Source organism: Bubalus bubalis, chromosome 14 (assembly GCF_019923935.1).
Source record: "Bubalus bubalis isolate 160015118507 breed Murrah chromosome 14, NDDB_SH_1, whole genome shotgun sequence".
In the NCBI taxonomy this organism is placed as follows: Eukaryota; Metazoa; Chordata; class Mammalia; order Artiodactyla; family Bovidae; genus Bubalus; species Bubalus bubalis.
In genome coordinates this window covers 49175867-49203008 of record NC_059170.1, presented here as the reverse complement: position 1 = coordinate 49203008, position 27142 = coordinate 49175867, and the positions used below count along the sequence as shown (strand labels likewise).

General features: G+C 42.3%; 1 protein-coding gene across 17 annotated transcripts in view; it reads right to left on the bottom strand.

Annotated features, from left to right (window-relative positions):
* Positions 1-27142, bottom strand: part of SVIL (supervillin) — a 253158-nt gene that overhangs the window by 95411 nt on the left and 130605 nt on the right. For all 17 annotated transcript variants that reach the window (XM_025264270.3, XM_044928044.2, XM_044928045.2 and 14 more), the window contains 2 exons: positions 11209-11266; positions 4180-4271 (listed from right to left, as the gene is read on the bottom strand). The gene's annotated coding sequence lies outside the window, so the exon portion shown is untranslated. The remainder of the gene's footprint in view (positions 1-4179; positions 4272-11208; positions 11267-27142) is intronic.

The window sequence follows — 27142 nt, the reverse complement described above, 5'->3', positions numbered from 1 at the left end:
TTTTTGGGGGGATAATGAAAATGTTCTAAAATTGACTCTGCTGATCAATGCACAACTCTGTGAAGCTACCAAAAGCCACCAAACTGTCTACTTAAAATGGATAATTGTATAGTATACGAATTATATCTCGATGAAGCTGTTAAAAAAAAAGTAGAATCATATATTTTGTCCATTTCATAACTCCTAAATGGAAAATCTATTTTAATAGGATAAGCTTTACACTGGTAAAGGGTTTTAATCCCTTGATTCCTTGTTCATGATACATGGGTAAAGGAAGTTCCTTAGAGAAAAATCAAAGATCATTTAAAAGCTCAATTTCACAGAAGCATAAATCCCGTCACTAAATGAACAGGAAGAAGCTTCTGTAAACTTATAAACCAACATGAAACTCCATGACATTAAACCTCATAATCAATTCCTATTTTTAACCTGCTATTACCAAGAACTGACAGAATACTGAATACATCTGTTAAGGTGGAGAAATAAAAAGACTTCAGGTAATACCTGAGGTCTTTCCAAATGTGTCTGCCCAAATTCATAAAGAGTAAAGACTATGAAATAAATCTATGGGAATTAAGATGAAATTAAGGGAAGGAGGGATCCTAATGCTTAAGAAGTATGTTTGAAAAACCTTGTTAATTTAGAAACATAAATCTGGTGAGTACATAATCATCTTGGATTAGGGAAAATCATGATTTTTAATGACCAATTATGATAATGTCTAATAAAACTGGTTAATAAGTTTATACATTTTAAAATTGTTATATGTAGAGCTCTAAGTCATTGAGCTTTGAGGAATCTAGCATCTCACATTGTTCTTAATTTTTCTGATCTTCTTATTTATTATTCACTAAGAGAAGGAAAGAGGGGACAAAGAGAAGAGGAAAACTTTAGCTTTATGTAACTTTCCATAATGAGTCAAATCTAAACCGCTGCTAATATCAGTTTGTTCATTCTTGCTCTTTGTTTTGATCACCTTCATAGATTTTTACATTTGGCTTGGCCTTCCCTGGTGGCTCAGATGATAAAGAATCAGCCTGGAATGCAGAAGACTTAGGTTTGATCCCTGGGTCAGGAAGATCCCCTGGAGAAGGGAAGAGCTACTACCCACTCCAGTATTCTTGCCTAGAGAATCCCACAGACAGAGGAGCCCGGTAAGCTATATTCCATGGGGTTGCAAAGAGTCGGACATGACTGAGCAGCTAACACTTTCAGTTTCACTCAGATTAAATTGAGTCTGTCTGAAAGAGTCTTACAAATTGGAAGGACTTTTCCATTTCACACCTGGGGTTCCAGGTGGGAACCCCGCTCATAGGTGTCCTACCCTTGACTTGAACAGTTAATGAGATCACAACGCAGTGCCTTTCATTTCCAGGTACCATGAACTATCAGAATTTTCTTCCTCATATGAAATCTCACCTGCCTTCTTGTAATTCTACACATTCTTCTTATTTTGGACCTCTGGAGCAAAACAGAACAAGACTCTGTTTCAGTTGACAGTTTTGTTAAACACTTAAAAATTGAAAAATGTCCCTTCTTGAAGTTGTCACCACCAGGCCAAATCCCTGGGGTCCTTCTTCAAGCATCCATCCTCATAAACCTGTGTCCAGGAGTACGACTGGTTCAGTTCCTCAGGATGCATGTAAATTTGTCAGTGGGACTTTTAAAATTGATTTTGTTTCTGTTAAGAGAATATTTTTTCTGGTCTAATTTCGTCTGGGCTTGATCTCATGATTTGCTGCTGCTATTTTTGGTTTTTATGTTTTTTTTTGTTTTCAGGATAGAAGAAAACCCCTGATCTTCCACCAGAAATGTTTCTTTTTTTAATTTATTTTTATTGAAATATAGTTGATTTCCAATATTTCAGGAGTGTAGCAAAATGATTCAGTTTTATATATGTATGTCTGTATATATATATACACACACACACACATATATACATACATATATACATTCTCAGATTCTTTCCCATTATAGGTTATTATGAGATATTGAATACAGTTTTCTATGCTAAACAGTAGGTCCTTGTTGTTTGTCACTTTTATATACAGTATGCTGCTGCTGCTGCTAAGTTGCTTCAGTCGTGTCCGACTCTGTGCGACCCCGTAGACGGCAGCCCGCTAGGCTGCCCCGTCCCTGGGATTCTCCAGGCAAGAATACTGGAGTGGGTTGCCATTTCCTTCTCCAATGCATGAAAGTGAAAAGTGAAAGTGAAGTCGCTCAGTCGTGTCCGACTCCTAGTGACCCCATGGACTGCAGCCTACCAGGCTCCTCTGTCCATGGGATTTTCCAGGCAAGAGTACTGGAGTGGGGTGCCATTGCCTTCTCCGATATACAGTATAAAATCTTATAATTGATAGGATTAATTATAATTAATTATTAATGAATCCCAAACTCCTAATTTATCCCTCCCCAGCTTTCTCTTTGATTGCCATAAGTTTGTTTTCTAGGTCTGAGTCTGTTTCTGTTTTGTAAGTTCATTTGTATCATTTTTTCAGATTCCATGTGTGAGTGATATATGGTATTTGTCTTTCTCTCTCTCTCTTTTTAATCCAATCTTTTTTAATCCATTCCTCTGCTGATGGACATTTAGACTGCTGCCATGTCTTGGCTGTTGTAAATAGTGCAACTTTGAATGTTGGTGTGCCATGTATCTTTTCAAATTAGAGAACTATATCTTTTCTGGGTATAGGAGTGGGATTGCTGGAAAAGCTGTTTCTTCTGAAGCAAGGTTTACACAGCTCATTTGGGATAAACCCAGTTTGTGAGCTGGTACTCCCCTGAGTTAGTGTTACAGTTGGTAGAAACAAATATCAGGTAATGCTCGTATAATTCCACGTGCAATACTAGAGGTAGAGGGCTGGTAGCTGATGCGAATATTTGACTGCATGTACATCTTAACCAGTCAAAGTGTGAATTCACAGATGTGAGTGTCTACTTGGATAAGAAGAGAGACATTTAAGATGCACTTTACACGGCTTGCTCAGTGTGTTGCCCAGTCAGGAGCTGAAAGATATCCTAGCACTGGAAAGCCTCAGGGAGCTGGAAGCAGTGGGAGGGGGTAGACAGGAAAGAAACAGGCAAGTAAGCAGAACTCATCACCCTTGGAGAAGGTGAAAAGTAGAAGAGAGATGATGTGAGGCTGATTCTAGGACTGCTCTCTTATCCTCGGTGCCAGCCTGCAGCAAAACCTTGAGGATGCCTAAAATGAAAGGAAGGGACTCGTGGTAAGGTGAAGTCCATCTACAGAGGAATGGATAAAGATGTGGTACTTATATACTATGGAATATTACTCAGCCATAAAAAGAAATCGGATCATTTGTAGAGATGTGGATGGACCAAAGACAGAGTGAAGTCAAAAAGAGAAAAAGAAATATTGTATACTAATACATATATGTGGAATCTATAAAAAATGGTGTAGATGATCTTCCCTGCAAAGCAGAAATAAAAGACACAGGTGTAGAGAACAAGTATATGGACACCACGGGCAGAAAGGTGGAGTGGGATGAACTGGGGGATCGGGACTGACATATACACACTCGGTTCAGTCAGTTCAGTTGCTCAGTCATGTCTGACTCTTTGCGACCCCATGGACCGCAGCACACCAGGCCTCCCTGTCCATCACCAAGTCCCGGAGTTCACTCAAACTCATGTCCATTGAGTCAGTGATGCCATCCAACCATCTCATCCTCTGTCGTCCCCTTCTCCTCCTGCTTTCAATCTTTCCCAGCATCAGGTTCTTTTCCAATGAGTCAGTTCTTTGCATCAGGTAGCCAAAGTATTGGAGTTTCAGCTTCAGCACCAGTCCTTCCAATGAATACTCAGGACTGATTCCTAACTAGTAAGAACGTACGGTATAGCACAAGGAACTCTACTCAGTGCTCTGTGATGACCTAAATGGGAAGGGAATCCAAAAGAGAGTGGATCTATGTAGAGCTGATTCACTTTGCTGTACAGAAGAAACTAATGCAACACTGTAAAACCACAATACACCAATAAAGAAGAATTTAAAAAATAAAAATGTGACAAAAGAGGTTATTTAATTAAGGTTGCTTTCTTGATGAGGCAGAAAGGGGCACAGAGGAGAACCAAGCTGGAGATTAGGGAAAGAGTTCTCCAGGAAAATCAGATAATACATTTACATACTCTAGATACTGGTCGACCATCTAGAAGTCTTACCTTTAGGAAGGGCAGCTAAAAGCTGAGCATCGATCCTTCTTTTGTGGTTAGCAAGCTGTTCTTTGTCTTCAAGCAAGAACTCTTTCTGAAAGCTAAAAATGATTCCATTAAGAAAATGTTTACAGAACAGTCTTTTGGACTCTGTGGGAGAGGGAGAGGGTGGGATGATTTGGGAGAATGGCATTGAAACATGTATAATATCATATATGAAACGAGTCGCCAGTCCAGGTTCTATGCACGATACTGGATGCTTGGGGCTGGTGCACTGGAACGACCCAGAGGGATGGTACGGGGAGGGAGGAAGGAGGAGGGTTCAGGATGGGGGACACATGTATACCTGTGGCGGATTCATGTTGATATATGGCAAAACCAATACAATATTGTAAAGTTAAAAATAAAATAAAATTTAAAAAAAAATAAATAAAATAAAGAAAAAAAATAATAATTTAAAAAAATAAAAGAAAATGTTTAAAGTCCTTTTAAACCCAGGTATCTGATATGAACTGAGATATCACAGAACATAAAAAATTATGTTACTATTGTACATAGTTAAACATGTGTGTATAGATTATAAGTAAAATAGTTTATTTGGGGGAGTTAATAGGTAGCTTTTTTTTAATTATTCATGGTTATATTAATATGATTTTTGGGTGCAACTAAATAATTACATCAGCATAGGTGGCAGGGGGTGGGAGGGATGTGAGGGTATGTGTGGCCTCTGGTGGTAAAAACATCACTGCACTAGGAGATGGATGCCTCTGTTCAGACTGACAACCTCTTCAAGGGCCACCAGTAGCTGTGCAAACTTGAACTAATCACTCGACCTCTCTGTGCTACAGGCCTCCTCAGAAAATCAGTGACTTGTGTAGGTGATCTACATGCTCTCTTCCGCTGTTGAAACTAAAGTAACAAACATCTTCAATCGAAAATCAAAGAATGGAGAAGAGGTGTGAAAGGTTCATGAAAATTTGTCCAGGGGAAAAAAAAGAAATGGGACTTCCCTGGTGGCCCAGTGGTTAAGACTCTGCCTTTCCAATGCAGGGGGTGAGGGTTCAATCCCTGGTTGGGGAAATAAGATCCTGTACGCTGTGTTGGTACAGGCTTACCAACCAGCTCCTTGCTCTGCCCACCATTCCCAGCCTCCCAAAGCACCCGTTTCTCAGTACCTGCTGGTGGTGTAAATACTCCCCCCACTGCTGCTCTTCAAGCTCCCACAGGACTCAGCAATCTCTAAGTTGGAAGGAACATGGGCACACTCACCAGGGTGCGTGTGTGTGTGTGTGTGTGTGTGCGTGTGCAAACACACCCCTGGGACCACTGTTGTCTTCGGCTTACATATCAGGAAACTGCCCAATGCTTTGGCCAAGGACACACACGCGGCAAGAACAGTACACAACGTGCAAATCTAGCTTCTGCTCTGACACTGTGCGCACACACCTGGCCCAGGACTTGGAGCCCACAAGTTCAAGGCCTCCAGGGGAATGCTCCTGGAGTGGGCAAGACCAGAGCTGCTGCCTCAAAGGAAGAGAACAAACCTAGGGAAACAGGAAACTCATCTTCCCCAACAACATGATCACCTCCAGAGAGGTGGTGATAAACCCATAAACGAACCCAGCACCAACCTGACCTTTCCCATGGATGGTCCCCTGTCTGTAGCTCTGCCCTGCAGGGGTGTGTCCACAGAGGCCCAAGGGGAGACTGAGGAAGTGCTGCGGGCGCTATGAAGGGGGCGTACCAATCACTTATATCCTAGATACAAATTAAATTTCAAGGATTGTCTGTATACTCCAAAATATTGCCATCCCATCTTCCTAGAACCAAGCTTATCAGAAACCCTTAGTTACTGCTTATAAATGTGGAATGCTTATACTCGTAAACAGCAGTGCCATATATTCTTATCAGTTAATAAAAAGTCTTGAGAATAAGTAGGCTTTGAAAACCATACTCCAGGTGGCTTGAAAATCCTAAGACACCCCCTGCTCAGGTCAAAAACTTGGAATAAGCACTGACTTCTCAGTAGTGAGAACCCAGTGACGGTTCTCAGTGTTTTTTCATATGATTACATCATACCATCATAGAGGTATGATATAATCTAAACTTAAAACATTAAACAACTGCAGAATGGCACCCTACTTAAGGAGTGACATGCTATCAATATTTTAATTGACTATTTAACCACTTGAAACATTCCAACAAGTTCTGTACTTTCTTTGGGAAACAAAAATCTCAGGAAGAAAATTCTGTATTACAAGGAATGATGCAAACCCTGAAGTATTCAGCTCCCAGACCACTGACCTTGGAGCACAAATATTATCTCATATTTTCAAAACTGAACATCTGTGTTTCTATTTCCCCCTTTTATCTGCTCATCAAAAAGCTCAATGAGGCTGCTTAAGAAAGACTAAAAAACTACCCTCTTGTTAAACATTTCACTGAACTTGCACAGAGTGGGGTTCACAATCCATCACCCTACACCCCTGGCTTCACACACATTTCCTTTCTTGAAACAAACTACAGATGTGTGTGCATTGATGGGCAGGACAGCCTCTCACGGGTGGTCAGAAACCATGAAAACCATAGCACGTTAGGGAAATCTCTCCTGCCTCTTCTCATGGCTGACTGTGAATGCTGTTTCCTCCTCAAGTCTCTTTCTCCAGCTGCCTTCCATCCTGGCTAGTCTTGCTCCTGGTCTGGGCCTCAGTTTAAGGTCATCTCCTTAAGGAAGAACCCTGTGACCCCGTGTCCACCTACTAGCACCAAATCTACACTATGTACCTCTGTTTATTCTCTCATGTGACCCTGTTTTCCTATTTATGGAACGTATTACAAGTGTCTCATTTTAACTTGCTGATCTTAAAAAATACTTTTAAAAATCAATAAATGTACAGTGAATGAATTGGCTCCAATAAAATATTTCAAATATTTATGACAACTACTCTGAAGTATTTTTTTTAAAGATTTTATATTTTTGATGTGGACCATTTTTAAAGGCTTCGCAACACTGCTTTTGTTTTGTTTTGGTTTGTCTTTTTTGACCACACAGCATGTGGGATCTTAGTTACCCAACCAGGGATTGAACCCACAGCCCCTGCACTGGAAGGTGAAGTCTAAACCACCAGACCACCAGCGAAGTCTCCTGAAGTATTTTATGTATACACTTTACACACTGTGGATATGATGGGGCAAAGAACATGACAAATACTGAGACTCATTAGAAGAGCATGTATTTAATAACGTCATCCCTTCCTCCCTTCCTTCCTCTCCTTCTCTTCTCTTTAAAATAACACGTAATTGGGAAAACATCGCTCCTCATTACCTTTGCCCACCTTGCCCATATGTATGAAAGTATGTGTATGTTTGCATGTTTATAAAGTATTTTTCAGGTCTCCATCCTCAAGGTAAAATTTTCTTACTGGAATCCACATGGCCACCTTTATACGTCTTTCTTGCTGTTAATACCTCTCTCTCCAATTTCCTCAAGTAACTACTAACCTCTGACTGCTAACCAATGACTACTAACCAAAGATGACTACTAACCAATGAGGAAGTAGATGAGCCATAGTTAGAATACGGAAGATGGGCTGGAACCAAGGACTCTGACTTAGAATTGTCACAAGAGTTGTGACGGATGCAAGTTTCCCCAAATCAATACGAAACCAGACTGAGAAAAGTCATGCCTCTATCCTGGACTTCTGACACCTGGGGGCACCAGTCAGCAGTGAAAATGCAGGCAGGACACACTGGTGAAGCAATCTGGGCCAGTCACTAACGAGTAACTCACTTGCTCATCTAATGGCCGGTTAAACACTTACAAATGTCCTCCCCCACAGCCCTAGCACCACTCTCTTTTCATTCTCTGAATCAGAGGCACCCAGAGCAGCATCACTGGGGGAGCCCAAGCCCTGGATGCCAGACTATGTCCCTCCTCATTATCACCTACATGGGGATCAGGGGGTCTCTGCCCAGACCACCTCTCTGGGCCTTGGTGGGTTGCCACAGCTCCAGTAAAAGGTGGGATCCTCTATTTCACCATGAAACTGTCTCTCCATATGTAACTCAAGTATATGCAACAGTCTTCATTTTGGGGAATTAAAATTTTTAAAGCTTCTAATATGAATACAATGGGGCTTTCCTGGTGGCTTAGTTGTAAAGAATCTGTTTATCAATGCAGGAGACATGGGTTCAATTCCTGGGTGGGGAAGATCCCCTGGAGAAGTGGCAACCCACTCCAGTATTCTTGCCTGGGAAATTCCATGGACAGAGGAGCCTGGAGGGCTATAATCCATGGGGTCACAAAGAGTTAGACATGACTTAGTAATTCAACAACAACAACAATATGAAGAAACACCTTTAATATGTTTTTCGTCTCCTGTGAAATGGAGCTCCCTTCTTCATGACTAATTCTTTCATACTTCTAGCTCTTTCCTCTGCTTCAGTGATCCAAGAAAAGATTGCCCTTCATGCTTCCATGATAATTTTTTTTAACATGTCCCATTAACCTACTTAAATGCCCAGCAAGACAAAAAAAGGACATTTTATTAAAGTGAGAGCAGCCTATCCTGCGGGTATTACCTTCTATCTTTTTAAAAAAATGGGATGTCCTAATAAGGAATATTCTGTTCCACACCGTGAAGGGCTTCCCGATAAATAACTCTTCTACTGAAGTTTAGTTACAAGACAGGGGAGGGAACATCCCTGGTAGTCCAGTGGTTAAGACTTCATGCTCCCAATGCAGAGGACATGGGTTTGATCCCTGGTCAGGGAACTAAGATCCCACAAGGCCAAAAAAAAAAAAAAGGGAGATGTAATCCGTTACCTCATGTTCCCAAGTCTGGCGTCTGGGTAACTAGATTTCTTTGAAGGAGGCAGGTACTTGTATTTCCAGCCCATTTTATATTTAGGACCAGAGCCCAGGGGCCATTGTTTTAATAGGTGTACATGAAATAACACCACTGTTTCAGAACCGCTGTGTCCCTCTGAGTCTCTCTCCTTGAATTGACTGACCTGCACTCATACATCATACTTTCCCTTGAAAAAACAGCACTTTTCTGTGTCCTCTTTTTTTTTCCCTGCTCTTCAGTTCAGTTCAGATGCTCAGTCGTGTCCGACTCTTTGCGACCCCATGAATCACAGCACGCCAGGCCTCCCTGTCCATCACCAACTCCCGGAGTTTACCGAAACTCATGTCCATTGAGTCCCTGCTCTTAGTCACGTATTAAGTCTACAACAGCTAAACCAACCTGCTAGTGATGTATTCGAAACAAAGTTGCTATGATCTGAATGTTTGTGTTTCCCGGAATTCATAGGTTGAAATCCTGACCCTCAAGGGTGAAGATATTAGGAGGTGGGGCTTCTGGAAAGTGATTAGGTCATGAGAGTGGAGCCCTCATGAATGAAACTGGTGCCCATTCCAACAAGAGAGGATGCAAGACACAGGGCAGTGGGCAACCTGGAGGAGGGTCGTCACCCCACGACAGTGCACCCTGACCTCAGACTTCTAGCCTCCAGGTATGAGAAATAAATTTCTAGCCACTTATAAAATAAATGTTATAATCCACTCAGTCTATGAGAGTGAACAAATTAAGACACAAGCCTTAGCTTCTATTAAAAAGAAAGCAAAGATGAGAAATACAGGAGATTGTCTCAAGTACTAGAAGAGTAAGGTTTCATAAGTCAAGTAAGACAGCCTTACTGATGACCATGCCTCCTCACTGCTCTGGTTTACCTTATACTATTAAAAAGATCTGGATGAGATTCATCAAAGTTTACCCCATCCAGTGTGTTCAGAAGGTCAAGTCTAACGTTCTCAAACGCAGAGCCAGGCTTGCTTGGCCGGGGCACTGGTGACACAACAGCTTATCCCAGTGTTTTGAGATGCAAACTTTTCAAGTAAAGAAACAGTGTCTCACGTCATACATTAGGAACAAAAGCATCTAAGTGGAATGAAGGGTGGATCTGGGTTGTAGCCTTCCTGCATAATAAAGTGGATGCTGAAATCCACATCTCTGTGTGTTCAGAGACCATCATTTTGTGTCTCCACTTGAAAATCTCAAAACCTGTTAGGGACAGCCATCTGTGAGGCTACATCTGAAATATAGCTACCTTATTAGGCACAAAGTTTAATTTTTCTATTATCTCACCTCAGTGATGTATGTACCACGGAATTTTAGCATATCAGGTACATCAAATAGATACCCATAATATCCTGCAGCCAATGGAATTGAAGGGCAGAAAGGTTAAGAGAACAGGCAACTTGAACTTACCTGGACAGGTGAGTGGGTGGATGGGTGGAGGGAGAGAAGTAAGGGGAGAAGAATGGGTCAGAAGGAAAGGACAGAGGGAGGAAGAACAAGACTAGATCCTTTCTTAAAAAACTAAAAGCATATATGTGGATAACTGATTCACTGTGCTGTATAGCAGAGATTGGTACAACATTGTAAATTAAATATACTTCAATTAAAAAAAAAAAAAAAGAACAACAACAACAAGCCAAAAGCTCCCTTACTCAAAGGATAGACTGCAAAAAGGGTCTCATATCCTTAGAGGCAGATATAAGAAAGAAACAAACTTGTAAAGAAAATCCCTTTACAAGTTTGCAATTACAGAGACACCAATAGGCCATTTTGCAAATAGTTCCCATGTGTGTCTTCAGTCTGCTCTTTGCAGCCCTATGGACTGTAGTCTGCCAGGCTCCTCTGTCCATGGAATTCTCCAGGCAAGAATACTGGAGTGGGTTGCCATTTCCCACATCAGGGGATCTTACTGACCCAGGGATCGAACCCATACCTCTTGTGTCTCCCGCATTGGCAGGCGGATTCTTTACCACTAGTGCCAATACAAAAAGAATCTTTGCTGGCTGAGTGCACTGCTAAGTCAGCCTGCTTCACATGTTTTAATAAGTTAACCTCTGGAGAGAAAATACTTTTTTTAAAACATTTAAAACTCAAGGATTAGAAATTTAGGAGAATAATTTCTAAAGCTCCTACAAATCTTCGAAACTTAAGATTTCTTGAGCAAAGACTTCTTTACCTTGGAACTTTTCTTTGACACGGGAATCCAACAAGGCTTAAGTTTTTCTTGTTCAAATCTAAGGGGAGAGAAATAATGTAAGAATGAAATACCCACACAGTAACTTAAAACCAAAAAAATAAATAGATAAAACTCCAATGGGGAAAAAAATTCTTCACGCTCCCTTTGAGACCATTTAAGAAAAAGTAAACTGTGAACCAGAAATATGAATATAGAAAATACAAACACCTTTAAGCATCAAACCCCCACCACATTCATTTTACTTAGGAATTGTTTTGTTTTGTGTTTGGTTAATAGTAGCCAAGATACTTCATGGGTTAAAAAAGAATTCTGACATAGTTCAATGCTACCATTTAAATTCTCTATGGTTACAAGAAAAACTCCAAAGCAATTAAATACTGAAAAACATAGCTATTATCCTCAGGGGCAAAAAAGGAGAAAAAAATTAAACAATTTTGGTCCAGGTAACCAGAAAGGTTTAAAATCATCACTGCCTGGTATATTTGATGTTTTTAGAGAAGGCACAACAGGAGTTGGGGTGCATGAGGGGTTGATGAACAGTGGAGGGGACACTTCAGCTGTGTTTTTATTGACTTCATTAAAATCTAAATGATAACGACACCTCAAATTCGCCACTTACTTATTTTTGAAGACAAGACATATATTACGTAAAGACAGCTGGTAACAATCATATCCAGCAAAAACACACATCCGAGTGAACTGGTTAATGAAAACCAGGCACAGGCAAATTTATAACCGGCTTTGGGTAAGTAATCTGTTTTACAGCTTTTGGCATAGCAACTGTTTGTCCACCCAGAAAACCACAATTAGACCACTTACAGAAATTTCTTCCCCTATGGAAGAGCCTTTTACTGCTTAATATTTAGGGACAGAGCTTGAGGAAAAGGAGGTACAAGATATACCAGATGCTGACATGTTATTACCTACCAAATACATTCCGAATCCTAGAATTTGGAAATTCGGACCAACTAGAGAAACACAATACAAAGGTATAATGCCAATTAAACATCTAGGCTTTTTGGCTAATGACACAAATATCCTTGTTATGTGCTTAGAAAAAGAGAACTTGGTTCAAAAAGCTAGCAAATATTGCAGAAGCAAATTCCTAAATGTGATGCCTCAGTTGTCCAAATCTCTTCCCAGTCGTGCATTTGGACTGGAAAATACTTTCATAGACAATGGCCAAATTTCCAATGTGATATTCAAGATAACCTGAAGATTTCTTTTTAGTTCAATCTGTGAACCTAATGTGAGATGCCACTTCAGTAGTTAAATTGAAAGCACATCTTTTCCTCTGGGCTCAAAAGGAAGCCACTAAGAAGACAACATTTTTTGTTCCAAACAGCCTCCCATGAAGATTTCATAAAAAGGCAAACACACACCACTGACTACTGGGAAAAATTTAGTAGATATAACATTTGGTTTAGAAAAATATTTCAGTTAAAGTATAGCACATCCAGAACTTAATCCAAAGTTTGAGCATTCCAATATAATCTGCAATGTTTCCTTCATAAAGGCTTTAGTGGTTTAGCAATTTCTTTAACGTACAACAGGAAAAAAAAGCCACCTTTCTCAGAGATCCCAATATAAGCTAATTTATAAAGTCAATGAGATATTTAAAGCATCCTTTGAGAAAACCACAGAATAGTATAACGGGGCATCCAGGGTAAAATGGAAGATGCAAGACATTCATGATGCTATTAAACAGACACTTGAGGGCATTTTCCATTTCTCTTGCCTTACCTTGTTTCTCAGAGAACTTGAAAGTGCCCAGGTAGCTGGGAATCCCCGGGCTTCTGAACATGGCTGCACACATCAAGTTCGGGGACAGAGCCTGCTCTACAGCTAATTCTCAAGCAGCCACGGCCTGCAGCCCGTCTGAGCAAAATTGGGTTGAGCTTTTCACAGCGCAAGGCAGTCAGACACTGGTGTCCTTGAGAGTAGAGTAAACGCAAAGCGAAACACTGTAGGCTAGAAGAGCTCAGACCCCGTAATCAGATTACAAGCAGAAATTAGGCCTGTGGATGCTGAAATAGACTGGATTCCAGTGATGGGACATTTATGAGGTTACACTTCCGAGCCATGGCTGAACCACAGCTCTTGCGTCGGCTAAGGAGACGACGCTGTAAACCTAACCACTATCAGGAGAGGCAGGACAGCTCCTCCCTGCTCTAAAAGCAAACAAACAAACAAAACCAAAACCATCCAGAGATGCTCCATGTACCGGGACAAAGGAGAGCCTCTGAACTATTCCCAGGCTGCTCAGAGTCTGGCTTTGGCTAAGTTCAATGAAACACTTGATCGAACAGGGAGCCAAACCCCCCGAGTTAAGAGTTAAGGTTGATGAACAACATATGAGTGAAATTGTGGGAACAGAAAAAGCAGATATTACTAGAGGTTCAAAAATTTTAATTTGAGACAGAAGCTCCTAAGTATAATACTACTTTTTCTACTCAAGCTGTTTATCTTACTTTCTTAAAGACATTTTTTTTTCCAACAGGTTTAGGTTTACTACAAAATCGAGAGAAGGTACAGAGTTCTCATGTACACCCTGCCCCAACCCATACACAGCCTCCCATGCCATCAACATCCCCCGCCACCAACATCCCCCGCCAGACGCTACATTTGTTAGTTACCAAGGATGAACCTACGATTGAACCTATGATTCACCATAACCACCAGAGTCTACCCTCTGAGTTCACGCTTGGTACTGTCCATTCTGTGGTTGTGAATACACCACGACACATATCCATCACTCTACTATCATACAGAGTACTTTTGTCCTCAAAAGCCTCTGTACTCAGCTTGTTTATCTCCCTCCCCTCTCCCCTCCCTTGGCAACCACTGATGTTTTTATGTCTTCATAGTTTTGACTTTTCCAGAATGTCATATAGTCGGAATCATGCAGTATGGAGTCTTTTCAGATTGGCTTCTTTTGCTTAGTACACAGTATGCATTTAAGGGGTCTTCCCAGGGGGCGCTAGTGGTAAAGAACCTGTCTGTTAATGCAAGAGACATAAGAGATGCGGGTTCCATCCCTGGGTCAGGAACATCCCCTGCAGGAGGGCATGGCAACCTACTCCAGTGTTCTTTCCTGGAGAATCCCATGGACACAAGAGCCTGATGCGCTACAGTCCATGGGGTCGCACAGAGTCGGACACAACTGAAGCAACTTAGCACACACATACATTTATGGATGCTCCATGTCTTCATGGCTTGATAGCTCATTTATTTTTAGTGCCTAATAAGCAAGAGAGTTCCAGAAAAACATTTCTGCTTTATTGACTATGCCAAAGCCTTTGACTGTGTGGATCACAATAAACTGTGGAAAATTCTGAAAGAGATGGGAATACCAGACCACCTGATCTGCCTCTTGAGAAACCTATATGCAGGGCAGGAAGCAACAGTTAGAACTGGACATGGAACAACAGACTGGTTCCAAATAGGAAAAGGAGTACGTCAAGGCTGTATATTGTCACCCTGTTTATTTAACTTATATGCAGAGTACATCATGAGAAACACTGGGCTGGAAGAAGCACCAGCTGGAATCGAGATTGCCGGGAGAAATATCAATAACCTCAGATATGCAGATGACTCCACCCTTATGGCAGAAAGTGAAGAGGAACTAAAAAGCCTCTTGATGAAAGTGAAAGTGGAGAGTGAAAAAGTTGGTTTAAAGCTCAACATTCAGAAAACGAAGATCATGGCATCTGGTCCCATCACTTCATGGGAAACAGATGGGGAAACAGTGGAAACAGTGTCAGACTTTATTTTTTTGGGCTCCAAAATCACTGCAGATGGTGACTGCAGCCATGAAATTAAAAGATGCTTACTCCTTGGAAGGAAAGTTATGACCAACCTAGATAGCATATTCAAAAGCAGAGACATTACTTTGCCAACAAAGGTCCGTCTAGTCAAGGCTATGGTTTTTCCAGTAGTCATGTATGGATGTGAGAGTTGGACTGTGAAGAAGGCTGAGCGCAGAAGAATTGATGCTTTTGAACTGTGGTGTTGGAGAAGACTCTTGAGAGTCCCTTGGACTGTAAGGAGATCCAACCAGTCCATTCTGAAGGAGATCAGCCCTGGGATTTCTTTGGAAGGAATGATGCTAAAGCTGAAATTCCAGTACTTTGGCCACCTCATGCAAAGAGTTGATTCATTGGAAAAGAGACTGATGCTGGGAGGGATTGGGGGCAGGAGGAGAAGGGGACGACAGAGGATGAGATGGCTGGATGGCATCACTGACTCGATGGACGTGAGTCTGAGTGAACTCCAGGAGTTGGTGATGGACAGGGAGGCCTGGCGTGCTGCGATTCATGGGGTCGCAAAGAGTTGGACACGACTGAGCGACTGAACTGAACTGAATGAGGAACCAGAAGGCAGAGGAGCTGCTGGAAAAAGAGGAAGTGGAGGAAACTGTAGAAGCAACTGATTCTGAAAGTGAATAATTAGATAGGATGGAATACAGTTTGTGTTTATAAATAATCCTCTGAAAAAATTTAGTTTATAAAGCATAATATTTACATTCCTAAAAACTATTCTTCTTACAGAATCCTCATCCTAAGGGACTCTCAATGCTTCTTTTGAATTATTATAATGGGATAATTTTAGTTAAAAATCTTAAAATACAATTCCAGTACAGAATAAAAAAAATTTAGGAACAGGGGGCTGTGCCCCTTGGCTTCTGGGATCTTAATTTCCTCACCAGGGATCAAACCAGGGCCTACTGTAGTAAGAACATGGAGTCCTAAGGACTGAACTGTTAGGAATTCCCAGAATAAAAAGAATTTGGAGGGAATTCCCTGGTGGCTCAGTGGTTAGAACTTAGGCTTTCACTGCCATGAAACCCGGGTTTGCTCCCTGGTTAGGGAACTAAGATCCTACAAGCCTCAGAGTGTGGCCAAAAATAATGAATGTGGATATCCTCTTTAAGTTGGTCATGTATCTTCCTACAATGACTTGCCTCACCCAACAATTATGAAACAAAGCAAACAAATTTAAATAGGGCTTCATAGCTATTAAAAAAAAAATACAGAAGTCTTTATTAAACTATGGATATGCAATTTAACCTACTATTTAAGTACCCCGTCCACCCAATTCACATTCGACTTAACCTCCTATTTAAATACCCCATTCACATGAAACAAAAAAAGACTATGAAGGGGACTTCCCTGGTAACCCAGTGGTTAAGAATTTGTCCTGCAAGGCAGGGGACATGCATTTGATCCCCAGTCGGAGAACTAAGATCCCACAAGCCTTGGAGCAACTGAGCCCGTGTGTCACAACTACTGAAACTGTGCACCACAAGAAAAGATCCGTGCAATGCCACAAAGATCCCAGATGCCGCAACTAAGACCCAATACAACCAGGTAAATAAATGATACAGAAAAGAGAGAACTGAAGGGGGAAGAGCGCCAAGAGGTTTTTTAAAAAAGCATTTGAAAAACAAGACTACAAAGAAATCTACATTTTATATCAATAGAAAGTAGCCATGTTTCTTTTTCATTTACTTTCCAATAATTAGACGTAAATTAAATCCCTTATGATTATACAGTGGAAGTAACAAACAGATTCAAGGGGTTAGATCTGATAGAGTGCCTGAAGAACTGTGGACGGAGGTTCGTGACATTGTACAGGAGGCAGGGATCAATACCATCCCCAAGGAAAAGAAATGAAAAAAGGCAAAATGGTTGTCTGAGGAGGCCTTATAAATAGCTGTTAATAGAAGAGAAGTGAAAGACAAAGGAGAAAAGGAGAGATATACCCATTTGAATGTAGAGTTTCAAAAAATAGCAAGGAGAGATAAGAAAGCCTTCCTCAGTGATCAGTGCAAAGAAATAGAGGAAAACAACAGAATGGAAAGTCTAGAGATCTCTTCAAGAAAATCAGAGATACCAAGGGAACATTTCATGCAAAGATGGGCTCAATAAAGGACAGAAATGATATGGACCTAACAGAAGCAGAAGATATCAAGAAGAGGTGGCAAGAATACACAGAAGAACTGTACAAAAAAGATCTTCATGACCAAGATAATCACGATGGTGTGATCACTGACCTAGAGCCAGACATCCTGGAATGTGAAGTCAAGTGGGCCTTAGGAAGCATCACTACGAACAAAGTTAGTGGAGGTGATGGAATTCCAGTTGAGCTCTTTCAAATACTAAAAGATGATGCTGTTAAAGTGTTGCACTCAATATGCCAGCAAATTTGGGAAACTCAGCAGTGGCCAGAGGACTGGGAAAGGTCAGTTTTCATTCCAATCCCAAAGAAAGGCAATGCCAAAGAATGCTCAAACTACCACACAATTGCACTTGTCTTACACGCTAGTAAAGTAATGCTCAAAATTCTCCAAGCCAGGTGTCAACAGTATGTGAACTGAGAACTTCCAGATGTTCAAGCTGGATTTAGAAAAGGCAGAGGAACCAGAGATCAAATTTCCAACATCCATGGATCATTGAAAAAGGAAGAGAGTTCCAGAGAAACATCTACTTCTGCTTTATTGACTACGCCAAAGCCTTTGACTGTATGGATCACAACAGATTGTGGAAAATTCTTCAACAGATGGGAATACCAGACCACCTTACCTGCCTCCTGAGAAATCTGTATGCAGGTCAAGAAGCAACAGTTAGAACGAGACATGGAACGACAGACTGGTACCAAAATGGGAAATAGTACATCAAGGCTGTATATTGTATCCCTGCTTATTTAACTTACACACAGGGTACATCATGCAAAATGCCGGGCTGGATGAAGCACAAACTGGAATCAAGATTGTGGGAGAAATATCAATAACCTCAGATACACAGATGATACCACCCTTATGGCAGAAAGTGAAGAAGAACTAAAGAGCCTCTTGATGAACGAGGAGAGTGAAAAAGTTGGCTTAAAACTCAATATTCAGACAACTAAGATGATGGCATCCCATCACTAAGCCATGGTCCTATCACTACATGGTAAATAGCTGGGGAAACAATGGAAACAGTGAGAAACTTTATTTTCTTGGGCTCCAAAATCACTGCAGATGGTGATTGCAGCCATGAAATTAAAAGATGCTTGCTCCTTGGAAGAAAAGCTATGGCCAACCTAGACAGCATATTAAAAAGCAGAGACATTACTTTGCCAACAAAGGTCCATCTAGTCAAAGCTAAGGTTTTTCCAGTGGTCATATATGGATGTGAGAGTTGGACTATAAAGAAAGCTCAGTGCTAAAGAATTGACACTTTTGAACTGTGCTGTTGAAAAAGACTCTTGAGAATCCCTTGGACTGCAAGGAGATCAAACCATTCGATCCTAAAGGAAATCAGTCTTGAATATGCATTGGAAGGAATGATGCTGAAGCTGAAACTCCAATATTTTGGCCACCTCATGCAAAGAGTTGACTCATTGGAAAAGACCCTGATGCTGGGAGGGATTGGGGGCAGGAGGAGAAGGGGACCACAGAGGATGAGATGGCTGGTTGGCATTACTGACTCGATGGACGTGAGTCTGAGTGAACTCTGGGAGTTGGTGATGGGAGGCCTGGAGTGCTGCGATTCATGGGGTCTCAAAGAGTCAGACACGACTGAGTGACTGAACTGAACCCCAAACTCCCAATCCTTTCTTCCCCACCACTTGGTAACCACAAGTCTGTTCTTTCTCTATGTCTGTGAATCTTTTTCATAGATAAGTTCATTTCTGCCATAGTTTAGATTCTACCTATAAGTGATATCATATGGTATTTGTCTTTCTTTTTTTGAATTACTTCACTCGGTATGATAATCTCTAGGTCCAGCCATGTTGCTGCAAATGGCATTATTTCATTCTTTCTTATGGCTGAGTTAATATTCCATCATATATATATATATACACACACACACACACACACGTCACCTATTCTTATTTATAAACCTCTATAAACCTCTATCTTCTCTATAAACCTCTTCTTTATCCATTCATCTGTTGGTGGACATTATTGTTTCCATATCTTGGCTATTGTGAATAGTGCTGTTATGAACATGGGGGTGCATGTATCCTTTTGAATTACAGTTTTGTCTGGGTGTATGTGCAGGAGTGGGATGGCAGGATCATATAGTAGCTCTATTTTTAGTTTTCTGAGGAGTCTCCATACTGTTCTTCACAGTGGCTGCACCAATCACACTCCCACACCTGCCTTTCTTTTTGCAAAATGTTGAACAACTCTCTCAGGATCACACAGCTTATGGTGTGGCAGTGCCAGACTGGAAATCTACCTCCTCTTACTCTTCCCAGGACAGCTCCCATGTTGGCCTGGGCACAAAACGACAGAGGCCACTGCCCTAAACTCCTGGATTAAGGTCATAGTGTCTCCCAGCGTGAGAGCCCATGTTGCCTTAATTGGCAAAAAGACCAATCTGACCCCAAGAGGGGGAGCACACCAGCTGTTGGTTGCTTATCTCATATGATTTCCTGGTCTGGTTTTGGTGCCACAGACGTTCCTCAAGACCAGGGCTGACTCCAGACATGAGCAATTAGGGCATAGCTGAGACCCAAGGCAAAGACAGAAGTCAGTGTGCCTGGTAGGGGTGAGTGTCACAGAGAAAGCAAGCAACTGAGTACTCTGATTCCTCCTCCCGCTTCCCCACGCCCTTAACTCATGGCAGAATCACAAGCTGAGGATGTTATCAGCGACTTTGGGGAGCGTGTAAAACAATGACTCAGGAACTCTGCTTCTGGAGATGTGCTCAGTGAAATTACAGTGAACAAGTACAAGGCCATTTACCACAGCTGTGTTTATAAACGTGCAAAACTTGACCCAGCTTGCACAGAGGGACATGGAGAGGAACAGGTAAACAGATTACAAGAAAACCATGTTTGCAACTCCACTGGTGATCTGAAAATTTTTCATGATATATTACGTTAGAGACACACACACACACCTTATCAGAAAGTCAACACAGAGCCCCAAACGTTAATTATCTCCCAACTCATAGGTAAGTCTCTCCATATTTCCCCTCATTTTCAAAGTTTCCACAATAGGCATGAATGACTTCTATAACTACCAAAACAATTATGTACAAATAAAGATGACGGTAATAAGAAAAACAAATATCATATATTTATGCATATAGTATGGAATCTAGAAAAATGGTACTGATGAACCTATTTGTGGGGCAGGAAAATACACACACAGACGGAGAGAACACACAGTGGGGGAAGGAGAGGGTGGGACAAAGTGAGAGAGCACCATTGACGTATATACACTACTATGTGTAAGACGGGGCTTCCCTGGCGGCTCAGAGGTTAAAGCGTCTGCCTGCAATGCGGGAGACCCGGGTTCGACCCCGGGATCGGGAAGATCCCCTGGAGAAGGAAATGGCAACCCGCTCCAGTATTCTTCCCTGGAGAATCCCATGGACGGAGAAGCCTGGTGGGCTACACTAGTCACATGACTGCAGTCATGTGTAAAACAGATGCTAGTGGGCAGCTGCTGCAGAGCACAGGGAGCTCAGCTTGGTGCTCTGTGATGACCTAGAGGGGTGGGATGGGGCAGGCGGGAGGCTCAAGTGGGAGGGGATGTATGTATAAATGTGGTTGATTCACTTCATTGTATAGCAGAAGCTAAGACAACATTGTAAAGCAACTATACTCCAATTAAAAAATAAAAAGAATTTAAAAATCATTAAGAAAAAAGATGAAGGTAATAGGTCCTTCTGAAATCCCAAGGCTTAGAATTGGCCTAAAGATTCAGGAACAAATCACGATTGAAAGTGTGCCTACGGGCCTGTGCGCAAGATCAAATTCCCCGTTTCTTTTAAGCCTACTTTATTCGTTTCTTGGCTATAAATAGGAGAGCTGACACAGAGATTCGCCAACATCTTCAATAACATGCAATACTTGAGGCTTTCTCAAACTTGACTCCAGGTGGGCCCTGACCACTGAGGAAATGTCTGGATCAAACCCCTATTCCCCGCCCTACTACCGCAACCAGCACTGAATCCACCCTTGAAAGCCCCTTATTAATTCCATCTCCCTTGGGACTTCTCTTCTGCCAATTAAACTTTTCTGGCTTGAAAACCATCATTGTCTCCTGGCTAAAGGATTATGTAAACTTGAGGGAGAACACCTGGACACTTCTAGGCACATCCCTAGCTTAAAACAAGGACCTGTGAATATCAGATGAATGCATGAATGAGTGGTTGAATGAATGAATGAAGCAAGAAAGCAGACAAGCAATGGAATCACTATGGTTCATCCCCAGTCTTAGATTCAGTCCCATTCCCGGCCAACTTCAGTTCTTAACTAGGTGGCTTAGAAAAGGAGTTCCCCAGCCTCCAGGATCTAATGCCTGATGATCTGAGGTGGAGCTGATGTAATAATAATAGAAATATAGTGCACAATAAATGTAATGCATTTGAATTATCCCCAAATCATCCCCCCTCTCCCCACCCCCACCAAGTCTGTGGAAAAACTATCTTTCATGAAACTGGTCCCTGGTGCCACAAAGGTTGGGGATGGCTGGACCACTCCCTCCTTTGAGACTCCTTCTAGAGTCATCTTGTCTTTTCTAAAATGTGAGGCAATGACGGGGAGCATGAATGTGTGTGTGTAGGGAGAAACAGGAAGAAAAAGTCAAAGATTCAAAGCCAGGGAGATAAATTTTGTCGTACAGCTGTGGACATTATCGCCAAGCAACCAGGTAAGAAGTACCATCTTCTACATTGCCAAGGTCAAATGATGAGGCATCAGATGACAAAGGATCAAGTTGATAAACCCTCAGGGAGTGTGTGGCCTGATCACGGCTGGGGCGGTTCTGGCTGATGCCAGTCATGCATCCCTGCAGGACGAGGGGCAGCTGTCCTTTGGGTGGAACAAATGGAAACAAAACCAACAAAAAGGGAGAGAGTCAAATACCCCAACCGGCAACTAGCCATTTCCTACCACAGTTGGTGTGATAATGGGAAGAAGCCAGTTAGACCTGGACCCTCGCTGACAGCACGGTGGGGTAGGTGCAATGCTAAGTGCTCTGCGGGCGTTAACTCGCGTGGAGTTAACATTTCTGCTCCAGGAGATGCTACTACTGGTATCCCCATCTGCAGGTGAGCAACAGAGATACGCTGTGGTCTGGGAGAAACACTCAAACCTAGACTGACCCCTTAAAATACATCTCTAAAGGCAAAAACAGCCATTCACACCTACAACAAAATCAGAAGAGAAATAAGGAGGTAGGGATGTGACTGGGTGAGAAAATGATGTGGAGGCACTCTGAACAAGGGAGTGTGTTAATTACTCTGTGTGGGGTGGGAATCTACGTGCTGAAAAGAGATGCAGATACCGGGCGCACCACTATATGATGTCATCCTGAATTCCCTATTGTGTGCACAGCAACTGGGGCAGCCCCGGTGGACAGGAAAATGAGCTGAAATTCAAGGCAGTACAGGGCAGTGAAATGATGACTGACAACTGTTGGGACGCATACTACAGTGAGTTATTAGTGCATTTCTAAGATTACAAAGTGCCACGGCATGGTTTTCATGAAATCTACCATAAGCTACTATAGTTGATGGCTGGGCTGACATTCCAAAGTACAAGATATATTTTTACAGCCTTCGAAAGGAGTGTTTTGTATGCTAGCAGCAGCTGTAAATGGTATTCCCATTTTCTTTGGTGGATTTTACTTGCGTGTTCAGACTATTAATTTTGGGGCAGACTCCCCATCCACAGGGCAATCCCTTCATCTGGGAAGCCGCCCCAACTGTTTCGTTTCCTTTTATCACATACTGGTTATTTGTACGTTCCAGGTTCCTCATTTTACTGGCATTGTGAAACACTTGGTGATTTTTAGTTAGTGGTAATATTTAGGGCAAGTCTGCATATAAAATCTGGCATTGTGTGATTATGTAAAATAATTTAAAACAGGCCATGCAGGCAGAGATGAAAAGGCTTAAAAGTACTTTCAAAAATAAGAAATATTATGACTCACAGATATTTCTTTATCAGATGGGTAGAATGAAACATGTCAGTTTTGCTATATTCAAGAATTCATTTTTTATGGGACTTCCAGTGGTTACGACTCCATGCTTCCAATGCAGGGGACATAGGTTCGATCCCTAGTCAGGGTTCCCACATGCCACACTGTGTGGCCAAAAAAAAAAAAAAAGAAAAGGCTTATTTTGATCACTCAAATGACTTACTAATGCTTTATATTAAATGTTCAAACAAGGAATATTAACATTTGTTGTGAGAATTTAATCATTTGAATTTCTTGCTGATTTTGAATCTATTGCTAATGAATCTTGGGCAAAACAATCCAGATAGCTTAGAGGAAGAGAGGATAGTTGTCAGTTTCTCAGAGGAGGAGGTGAGCTTCATGTTTAAGATATACACTGAAAGATACATACAGTGCAATATTATTCAGCCTTGAAAAATGGAATTTTGACACACGTTATGAACATGTCATAGATGAACTTCAAAGACCTTACGTTCAATGAAACAAGACAGTCATAAAAGGTCAAACCTTGTAAGATTCCACAGAGAAGAGGTGAGCAGAAGAGTCAAATTCACAGAGACAGAGAGGGGAGAGTGGTTACCAGGAACTAGGGGCAGGAGACTCGGGGAGCTGGTATTTAATGGAATAGATCTAGCTAGGGAACGAAAAAGCCCTGGAGGTGGGTAGTGGTGATGTCTATATGACAATGTGAAATGTACTTAATGCCACTAAACTGTGCTCTTAAAAATAGTTAAAAGTATTAAATTATATATATATATATTTACTACAATTAAAAGAATGTACACCGTAGGTAAAGCACGGACAGATACAAAATGTAGGCAGGTATAGGGCATCCAGGGCACAGCTCCCCTGAGGGGCAGGGGACCAAAGATAGATGTTGACCCAGGTTAGGGAGATACCGAGGATGCTTTTGATCTGTCGGGGCACCTACACACAAAGGGTCCTTATGCAGTGATGTGCTAGACAGACACCTAGGTGTTTATTGTATAAGATCAGAATCTGTCTCTTAGATCATCATGAGGTGCAGACACTCTTTCTTCAGAGCTGCAGGGACCAAACTCTCCCCTCACTAAGGGGGACCCCCTGTCCAAGGGAAGCGGGCCTGACACAGAACAGTGATCCAGGAAGGCCAGAGAATGCGCCACTCGACACTCACAATACAGTTTTCAAACAAACAGAAAACTAGGGAATACTAAATCATCAGGCAGGAGAATTGTTTTAAGAGTCTCAAATCCAAATGGCAGACAAGTAGACAGGTAAAGTCAGTGTTGACACCTGATAGATCCTAACTACTCAGAGTTTTACTGAAGTGATTTGAAGGAAAGAGCTCTGAGTAAAAGAATTTCTGGGCTCCCTTGTCCTCAGAAGGGCATCTTAATGAAAACAACCACCACGGCCACCTCCACAACGACACTCCATCATGAGAACCCAAGAAACGTGCAGCAACCTGCCATTCCCCACACCTCTCGTGTTTCCCTAAGGTCATGTTACCCGATACCCAGGAGACCTTATCTACAGTCTCAAAACAGGTTCCCAACACATTTGCTGGTTGACTGAGGGGAGGAGGCATGTCATCGACCACTGACTGTTCCTGGTGGGCTCTCTTTGTACAAGAGTCACCCAGAAAGCAGATCCTGTCCCCCACTGAGTGGTGAAGGAAGGTTATGACAAAGAAGTCAAAGACGTATTCTGCTCTGCTCACAGAAATGACTAAGGATACGCTTACCCTTCTGAGTCAGTTGCCTATCTGATATTAAGCATGGGTGCCCCATGGGTGCTTGCTAAAAATGAAAGTTCCTGGGCCTCCCTGGCTCAGTGGTAAAGAATCAGTCTGCCAATGCAGGGGACAGGGATTTGATCCCTGATCCGGGAAGATCCCACATGCCATGGAGCAACTAAGCGCGTGTTCCACAACTACTGCGCCTGTGCTCTAGAGCTCGGGAGCTACAACTTCTGAGCCCACTGAAGCCCGCGCACCCTAGGGCCCATGCTTTGCAACAAGACAAGCCACTGCAATGAGAAGCCCGAGCACCACAACTGAAGAGTAGCCCCTGCTCACTGCAACTAAGAGAGAAACTTGTGCAGCAGCAGAGACCCAGCACAGCCAAACATAGATAAAATTAAAAAAAAGAAGAAAGTGCCCCCACCCCAGGTGATTGTGAGATGGTCCGAAGTTCGAAAACCATTGGTCTGAACGATTTGCAATACAAGACCAGGAAGAAGCAGGAAAGTAGATCAGAGGGATAAGTATGGTGAAGCAAAGCTTCTAGAAGGTAAGACCGATAAGGATAGGGTTAGATGGGGCAGGAGGAAAAGGGGATGAAAGCATGAGAAATGGGATGAGAACGATGCTTATAGGAGGGGTGAGCTTAAATGGGGAGTTAAGAGGGGCCTGACCAGGCCGTTAAGAGGTGGGGGGGAGGGCAATGGAGAGCTTCCCCGACAGCAGGGTGCAGGATTCGTGTGCTGCAAAGAAACACAGGAGCTGTCACTGAAGCCAAGCAAAAAAGATATGTCAGGGTCCCTTTCACACCCGAACACCAAGCTGAACCACATCGTGCTGCTTGCTCTGCAGGTGTCGAGGGAGCAAATGCTCTCTTAGGAACAGAGAGAATCGCCTGACATCTAATATGCGGCTTGTGTGCCTCTTAGGACTTCAACCTCTGAACTGGGACAGAGGTTCAGAGGTTGAACCATAGACAGTGAAATGTGCAAACCTATACATACCACCTTTTTCGTATAAGGAACCCGGCGACTTCGATCCCCCCCCACCTGGCTGCCCACAGCACAGGTGGGGCTTCGTCTCCATTAGGCGTGGCCAGCCAGCCTTCCTGTCCCAGCCACCTGAGGCCGGCGACACAGAGTTAAGTCCCAGGGGACTCCAGGATTGAGACTAAGATGGAAAGTGGAGGTTGACACTTCTTCATTACCTGCAGAACCCTTCCAGTAGATGCTTAGCCAGTGACCTGCACCCTACATACAAACAACAGATGTCAAAGGTTTACCCTGACCCCCTGCTGGCCCGAGCCTTTCCTGTCTCCTGAAGAACATTCTCTGCATCTCTGGACCCATCTCTTGTTCTTGCACAGGATTCACTGAGCAACAACTAGAGGTCAGGGGCCAGGGCATCAGTACTGTGAACACATTCATGGTCTGCACAAGGAGATCACTGGATACACCAAGGGTGGATGTTTGCACATGGTCCATTCCACCTGTTTTCCTTGACTCCTTGAAGGTTTCCCTACTTGTTCCATTACTCTCATCAGGTACATGTATTCGTCTTCCCAAGTATGATACATTCTTCTGGGGTCTAATGGGAGAAAGTTCCAGGAGCTTCAGATGAACCAAGAGCCCAAGTAAAACGGAAGCAAACGGTACATAGTTCCTGCCCGGCTCAGTCCCTAGAACAGAAAACGTACAGCCCCCTCCTTCCTCATTTTGCCTTCAAATCACCCAATGCCACGAGCTGAAGCGTTTCAACTGTGACAACACATGAAAATAAGCATGTAAACGGCAGTGTCCCAGACAAATGTACATTACAATTTGTCTTTTTGATGACTCAAATGGTAAAGAGTCTTTTTGTCTTTTTACATTCATACTGATTTGGGAGTCAAATAATTATTGCTGCTCCACTATAGCTAATCACACATTTAAGTGATTAAAAAACAGTCAAAGTCGATTAAAGTCGTATAACTCGTTAGAGTCAGTGGTTAAGTCACTTTCCTGCCCTTTGAAAAAGTCAGCACTCTCACTTTCCGCAAGCAGTGGCTGGTCCTCAAAAGCAAAGACTCTTTATCATTAAATCTATATACACAGATTTTAAAATCAGATGGGAAAACTCAATTGCCCACCTGCTAGAATTCTAACTCCCACATTCAAGATAACTAGGACTTCAAAGATTCAAGCAACGGTCTTGAAATTTACATGCAGTAAACTTTTGCGGCATCT